At 38.0% G+C, this 7,840-nt stretch overlaps 1 long non-coding RNA gene across 1 annotated transcript in view; it reads left to right on the forward strand.

Moving 5' to 3' along the window:
* The first annotated feature begins 826 nt into the window (after window positions 1–826).
* The window catches only part of LOC106687187 (uncharacterized), a 34,232-nt gene continuing 27,218 nt past the window's right edge, over window positions 827–7,840 (forward strand). The window contains exon 1 of the long non-coding RNA XR_001344135.2: window positions 827–841. This is a non-coding gene — a long non-coding RNA (uncharacterized lncRNA). The remainder of the gene's footprint in view (window positions 842–7,840) is intronic.

The following is a 7,840-nucleotide window of genomic DNA, read 5'->3' on the forward strand; positions in this document are numbered from 1 at the left end:
GATGAAGATAGAGATGATATTAAACTGTAAGTAGAAGAAGAAAACTAGGTAAAATTATACTGTACACATATAAATAATAGTTAAGGTTACCAGTTTATTGTCTTATTTCTCAACAATCCAAAGAGGTTGCAAGTGGAGTATGTAGCGATCACCTGTTCTTACAATAACTTGTTTTAATTTTAAAACTAATACAGAGGTTACATTACATTTATAAGAAATACAATAGTACATGACTTAAAGCTAGTAAATATTGAAATTAATGGTAAAACAAAATACAATGAAAGAAAGCGATATTAGTTAGAAATTAACCAATTATAAATTAAACAGATAAAAGATGAAATCGAGTCTGGTAACAAATTCGAAATAGGTTTCATAGTTCTCGATAGCAATAAAAAAATTCAATAAGCAAATGAGATGCAATATAGAAATGTAAATATTCCAAACCCCGCCTTTAATGAATTAACTTCATCCAAAAATCTACCTATCTATTTCTCCTAACTGGGTTTATAATAGTCGTATAAATGTGGTCCGTTACAGTCGGAATGCGTAGTTCTGTGTGAATGGTCTCGTTTAAACGTAGAGTGGTGAGTTCGTTGCCAGTCTTAAAAATTGTGATTGAAAAGTTTTCCTATCTTTATTTTCCTAATCTGTGTTTTTTTAGCAGGTCCATAGATTTGGCAGGCGTAAGTCCATATGGTTTTAGTAAGTAATTGTATATTTTAAGTTTCTGAGCGATAATTTAGAACGTCTGTGTACTATAGAATATAATTATCTCTGTCGGAAATTTAGCGTTTTACGTTTTGTCTTGACGTGTGGGCCCCATGTCAACCTTCTGTATCAGGTAAGTCCTAAATAAGTTACTGTGTTTGTTTGTGGTATAGGTTGGTGATTGTCAATGTAAACTGAAGGGCATGTTTTGTGTCGTAGAGTAAATGTGACATGTGACTTGGCGTGATTAATCTTAATTTTCCATCGTGTGCACCATGTCTGTATATTGTTAAGAGTTTGTTGTAGTGTTAGTGTAGCCTTTAAAGGGTCTGTGTCTCTCGAAATGATAGGAGTGTCGTCAGTATACGTCGCAGTAAGTATGTTGTCGTTTGTCGGTAATTCGTTTGTGAATATGAGGTACAGAAGTGGGGCCAGGTTAGAACCTTGAGGGACACCTGCAAATATTGGTTTTATTGATGAGTTCACTGAGCTTTGTCGGACATAAAAGAAACGGTCATGAAGAAATGATTGTAAAATTAAATAGTAGGTACTTGGGAGAATTGGCTTAAGTTTAAAAAGTAGACAAACTCATCTTAAAACGCCTGTACCCTATTCTTGATCCCAACCACACTATCCAGCAATGCGATCGTGTGGTTGATGATCGTCTTCATTGGAGCGCGGAATGTGCTGCTCGGGAGTCTTTATTGATGTAGAACAGACTTTTGATCGAGTCTGGCACCCATGACTGCTAAACAAGATCCATAAATTCCTACCCCCTACATACTTTCTCATTATCTGTTCTTACCTCTCCGACAGATTATTTCAAATAAATCACAACAGCGCTTATTCATCCCTATTCCGCCAGTCTGCTGGTGTACCTCAGGGTAGTATCCTTTTTTTTTTTTTATCCCCCTTCCTTGCCATCTCTGGCATACGGGGTGCGGGAGCAGTGGGGTAGTGCGCTGGGGTTTGCGCATCCCACTACTCCCTAGTATCACCATTTTTTTTCTTTTTTATGATTTTATTAATTATTCAATTATTTTTTTTGTACTGTGGTGCGACCCAGCGCTAGATGGAGCTGCACCTTGACCACTGCATCCGTCTGGGTGCCTCCTGCAGTTACCAGGCTGGTCCAGCTCTCCTGGTCTCAGTCTGGGTCAGCTTCCTCATCTTCTGGTGGCTCGCCGATGTCAAGACATTCATGGCGGTCAAGTCCTTCTCATCGTGTAATGAGTGGGGCCCACCACCTCCTTCCACCCGTAAATGAAGATCTTGAAGAAGGGATAATTCTCTTCTTCTATCAAACAGGGAAGGTCCGACTCGGCGAGGACGTAAATCCCGCTCTTTCTCGACAGCCTGGCTCGGTGTCCTTCCATGGCAGAACAATCTATTATTACATGTTCTGCTGTTTCAAGAACTCCACACGTTGGGCACCGGGGGTCGATGTTCTTTCCAAAGCTCTGCAGCCTTCCCCGAAACCTCTCGTGTCCTGTTAGGATCTGTGAGACCCAATAGTCTGGGAGGACCCATTTAGCCTTCAATCTAGAAAGGACGGTAGGGAAGAATTTTCTCAAAGTAGCGCCCTTCTGGCTTACCCACCGTCCATTCCACTGTATTGAGTCCTCTCGCAGTATTTTCTTCCATAAGTTAGGAGTCTCACCGATCCTCTCTCGGAGCTCCTCCGGCAGTGCTTCTAGTCCCTGCCTCTTAACTTCATATTTAAGGACATCCTCCCTGAGGATGAGGTCCAGGGGTATCGCTCCGGCCAGCACCTGCACCGCCTCATGTGACACTATTCTGTATGTCTTCGTGACCCTCAGCAGAGCCAGTCTCTGTATGGTGGCCAGTCTTCTCTTCTGTGTCTACGTGAGGTTTCGGCTCCACGCAGGGGATGCGTACCTCAGAATTCCTAAGATCACACCTTTATATATGGTCATCGTTGCAGGGTATCTGAGGCCCCAAAATGCACCCCCTATCCTACTTAATCCATTGAGTGATAGGGTCACCCTGTCCTTTAGATACACCAGGTGAGAAGTGCCATCGAATCTTCTTAATGTCTATTGTCTGTGAACAATGATCCTTACAATGTATCCCAAACCACAATGCAATACCACATCACCACCCTTGAAGAATGGTGCCAAAATTGGAGGATTAATATTAATTCCAATAAATCCCACCAAATCACATTTACCCTTCGTCGTAAGCCAATGCCTTCTTGCCCAACAGTATCCTTTAATAATACCCCACTTATTCCTGTCGAACAGTTCCGTTACTTAGGAGTACATCTCGACAAACGACTGACATGGAATCCTCATACCAGACTGAAAAGACAGGAAACTGCTCGTCGATTTCGACTATTACAACATTCACTAGACTAACGGTCTAAATTGGTAATCCATTACAAAAGACTGATCTACAGGACTATTATAAGGTCTATCTGGACATACGGAGTTGAGCTTTGGGGCTACCCATCTAATTCCTAAACTGGACTAACCATCAAATTCCTCCCGAATCCAATCTTTACAGTCCAAAATCCTTCTTAAATCCTTAACGCTCCTTACTTTGTCACAAATCAAGTCATCCATCATGACCTCAATGTCTCATATGTTGCCGATTTGGCCAAAACCAGATACCGTTCCTTCCATGTAAAACTTCCCAACCACCCAAATCCACTTTTTCTTAACCTAGCTTCTCCTTCATTACCTAATAATCCAAAATTGCTCCAGAAGCTGTTTTGTGGAATGTAATGTGTGAAATCCAAATTGGTGGTCGGGTAATATGTTTTGGTCAGTTAGTATTTTTATAATACGTTCATGTAATAATTTTTCAAAAAATTTTGACCATACTGGAAGAAGACTAATAGGTCTATAGGAATCGGGTCTATGTTTATCTTTGTTAGGTTAATGGATCGTTAAAATCGTGGAGTATTTTCATTGTATAGGGAATTTAGTTGTCCGTAAGATAGCGTTGAATTGAGTTGTGAGGAATACTGTAGCTTTTCTGGGAATTTTCCGAAGTACCTGGACAGTAATAAGGTAACCAGTAACCAGTAACAAGGAGCCTTCTTTTTAGGCATTTTCATAATCTGTCTTAATACTCCAGTAGGATTAAAGCATTTAGGTGGAAGAGACATTGGAAGAGGAGAATCTAAAACTTTCTGCACTTTAGCTTCGTGTTGTATGTCACTTAAATCTGTGTGGGGTTGAAAGAAAGTAGAAATATGGTCAGCGAATAATAAGGATTTCTCATGGTCCGAAGAAGCCCAGAAACCATCGTCTTTTCTCACCGGGACTGATACCTCATGGTGTAAGAGTCGCTTTGTATGTCTCCACAAACTATTGTCATCAGTTGTCAGGTTATCGAAATATCTGTCAAAGTTAGTTTGTTTGAACTTTCGTATTCCTTGCTGACCTTTGTGACTCTTGTGAGTACCATGCAGCTGTTTGAAAAGCTAAGGTGAAGAATTCAACCACTTCTTTTAAATCCTATTCTGATTTTAGTACTGTAGGGACAGTCAACTCGGTGTATCGATATTCACTGAATAAGACCCAATCCATGATACCGATAAATGATCTGAGCCAAGGTCTGTTTCTGTTGTAACAGTAATCGGCAGTGACCACAAATCTTTTGCTACAAAAATGTTTAGTACGTCGGATCTTTCATGCTGTTAATTTGGAAAGTAAGTCAGTTTATCTGGAGCAAAGACGTCTAAGGGCAGATGACGAACCGTTTGCATGAGTTTCTTGCTCCTCGGTGTACACAATCGTGAACCACAGTGAGTGTGTTTTGCATTATAGTCGACTCCAATAAAAAATGTTCTACCAAGTGATTTCAAAAAATCAATGAACATTTTTTCAGTGATATTGTATTTAGGTGGACAATAAATGGAACCTAGTGATAGGTTCTTGTATTTTGTCTCTAATTGTATGCCAGTAATTCGGATCTGAGCCGTTGATTTTATGTGAATAGGATAATGTCTGAGTGTAGATTTTATTAATATGGCTGTCCCTCTATGGGCAGTATGATCGGGGTGGTCTGTTCTGTATAAGGTATAGCTAAGTATAGAAAGGGGGATTTTTTTTATAAGGGAGAGGAATAAAAAAAAAAAAAAAAAAAGTTAAGTATAGAAAGTTTCTTGCGTGGTGTGAGATGTGTTTCTGTTAGTTAAGCAATGTCAATATATTTTTATGAAGATAAATTCCAGTTCCGTTTTATGCCGTAGTAGTCCGTTGTTGTTCCAAAGGAGGATTGACAGGGAACCAACAGTCAGAGACCTAGTGTCCATAAGCAGTGGCTAACGTTTGTGTTATTTGATTAAGTAGGCTGAAAAGGGGCTGGATGAGTGAATTAAAATTTTGTAATAAATTTAGGTGTTGAAAAGTTCAAGAACCAGCAGGTGGCACAAGCTGATTACTGCCTCCTCTCATACCTGGCATTAGACTTGGCTGTGGGTGAAATTCAATGTTAGGGCGGGGGTGTTCATGACGTTCCACGCTTGGATCTGGGCCAGGCGGTATCGATATTTGTTGCTGATGAGGGCGGTTCGGCAGGGTTGGAAACTGTCCTAGATCTGGAGGTTCGGGAGTCACTAGTTGAGAGATTCGCTGTCTGCGCTGTCGCTGAGCCCGCAGGTTCTTGAGGGTTATGCATCCTCTATAGTTAGCTGGGTGGGCCATCCCACAGTTAGCGCATTTGGCAAAAGTGTCTCTAGATTTAAGCCATGTAGAGCTTTCGTGGTACTCACCACAACGTACACAACGTGGATGATGATTGCAGTATGTTTAGGTGTGGGCATAGCCTTGACATCTGTGGCACTGTGGTATTTCATTTTTTTCCTCACCTCTTCCACCTTTATCCTGGTGTCGTAAATATAATTTATTTCAATTTTTTTTTCATTAAAAGTTTTTTTCGTGATATCAGCAAAGAACAGGTCAAGAGGAAGTTTAGTTCTGGCCGATATTGCATTATTGGCATTTGTGACTTCATAACCGAGAGTTTGGAATTCTTTTAATGTGAAGATTGGTATTGATGAGTGAAGCCCTTTTTTAACTACTCTTGGATTTTTATCTTCCTACAGATGGTAAGTATGGTATTCCGTGTTCACTCTTTCCAAACAGCGTACTGCTATTCTGTATGATTCAGGTGAGGCCGAGTAAATTATTATATTTTTAACAGTTTTTTGATTGAGAAATATGTAGGTCCTATTTCCTTCTTTAAGAATGAAATTAGAGCCTCAACATTTTGAATATTATTTAAAAATATAGGAGGTGGCTTTATTGTGGTACTAACGGTTTGGTTTGGTTGCCCCTTGGATCCTTCTGTAGAAATTTGTAAAAGAGGGTCGTAACTGTTGTGGGTTTTTACGCTTTGTTTTGTTTAAATTCTTGGATCTTGAAATGAGAAGGATCTCTTTCGTCCCACAACCACTGACCATTCATGATTTTCTAGTGCTGTTTTTGGCTGTCCTCCTTAGATTCACGTCCGTTGCATTTTCAGACTGCGATTCAAAGTTAATTTTATTAATGAGTGGCGCAACTTAAAAACAGTTGTCCGAAATTGAGACCCGATTGCTGAAGCAGTTCTTTGCAACGATACACCAGTTTTGAGGTTACAACTGGATACAAATGTCGATCTAATTTTTTTCAAAATATTTTTTAAACTTTTGATAAATTAGGTTCCAGCTGTTCTCTGAAAGATAATAGATTTCTTAATTTGATATTTGAAGGTGTCTCTTTCGTATGAGAAAATTATTCATTTTTTTTAAAATTCATTTTTATGCGTTTCTAGCCCAATTTGAATAATAAAAACTGGTTCTAATAGAAACGATTTTTTTTTTATTTTAGCTTTGATATTATATTTATATCTTTAAAATGAGTACAATTGAGCAAGTTTGTAATATGATAGACAGCACTCCATGATGCATCCGTTTAAAAAAAGTATATTGTCAGACTAGAAGCTTCCTCATCCAACTGCTTTTCAGCCTTCGCCGAATAACGTAAGGAATATAATTTGTTGTCATATATTTTAAAAATTTATGTGATATGCATGTAATTGGTCGTGATACAATTTGTAGTTATATGAGTGTTACGATTGGAAATCGCAAGTCAGTTGATGTAAATGATAGGATAAAATAAACTAGTAGTTGATGCACCTCAAAATAAATAAATGATATAATGTTTGAAATTTAAATGACAAGATAAAAAAAAATTAAGATATTTAACGAAATTCTCTTTTCTTATTTTTATTTTTTTTTTTTGGGGGGGGGGTTGGTAAAAACTCCTTATAATGTCTTATACTGTATGGCCCATTGAGTACTATGTTTTTTCTCGACGTCTAATAAAAGTTAATAATGGTTACTTCTATAATCTGAATCAAAGTTATATAAAATGGGAACTGTTATTTTATTAATTTTATCAACCGTAATTTTGTCAAAGCAATCTCAACTATTGATTGAATTGAACCTATTAAGCTTTAGTTATTACCACTCTTATTCGACCCCACACCCTTTAAAACAATACAATGAAAATGTAGGTTTTTTACACCGAATCAACGATTCCATGAATAACAAGAGGAATGTAACTTTTTCGGTTCACTTAATATCAAGCTAAAAGGATTAAACCTTAACAAAGGAGTGGATACCAAGGGAATAGTATAGAGGTTTTGCAGATTGCAGAGTTCTTTCTATTAAGGCGCTGAAGAGTAGAAAGTATGTTTTTACATTCTTGAATTTCTGCCTCTGTTCAATTTTTCTTGATTACTTACTTGTTTAACTCTATCACTAAGAATTATAAAAAACCATTAAGAAAAAGGAAAAAATAGCCGTTAAATCTCCTAATGAGGCCTTAAGGATTTAAAATAAGAGTTTTTGCATTTTTAGGACAAATGCATTGAAAAATAGGGTTTTATCCTAGTGGTAGGAGCAAGAGGTCCCAATATGTCCTTATGGCAAGGTTTCCTGAGATATCCCAGTGGTACGAGGAAGCAATCCCATTGGTCGCTGTTATTTTACCTTACCGGCATTTCGAAGCGTCTAAACATATTATTTATTAATAATATTTTAAGGAATAATTTTTTGTTAACATCTCTGCAGTTATTTATAAACCACTATTCATTAAAATTAATTTCATTTATC

This window comes from Halyomorpha halys, unplaced genomic scaffold (genome assembly GCF_000696795.3).
Source record: "Halyomorpha halys isolate HHAL.00 unplaced genomic scaffold, Hhal_1.1 Scaffold921.1, whole genome shotgun sequence".
In the NCBI taxonomy this organism is placed as follows: domain Eukaryota; kingdom Metazoa; phylum Arthropoda; class Insecta; order Hemiptera; family Pentatomidae; genus Halyomorpha; species Halyomorpha halys.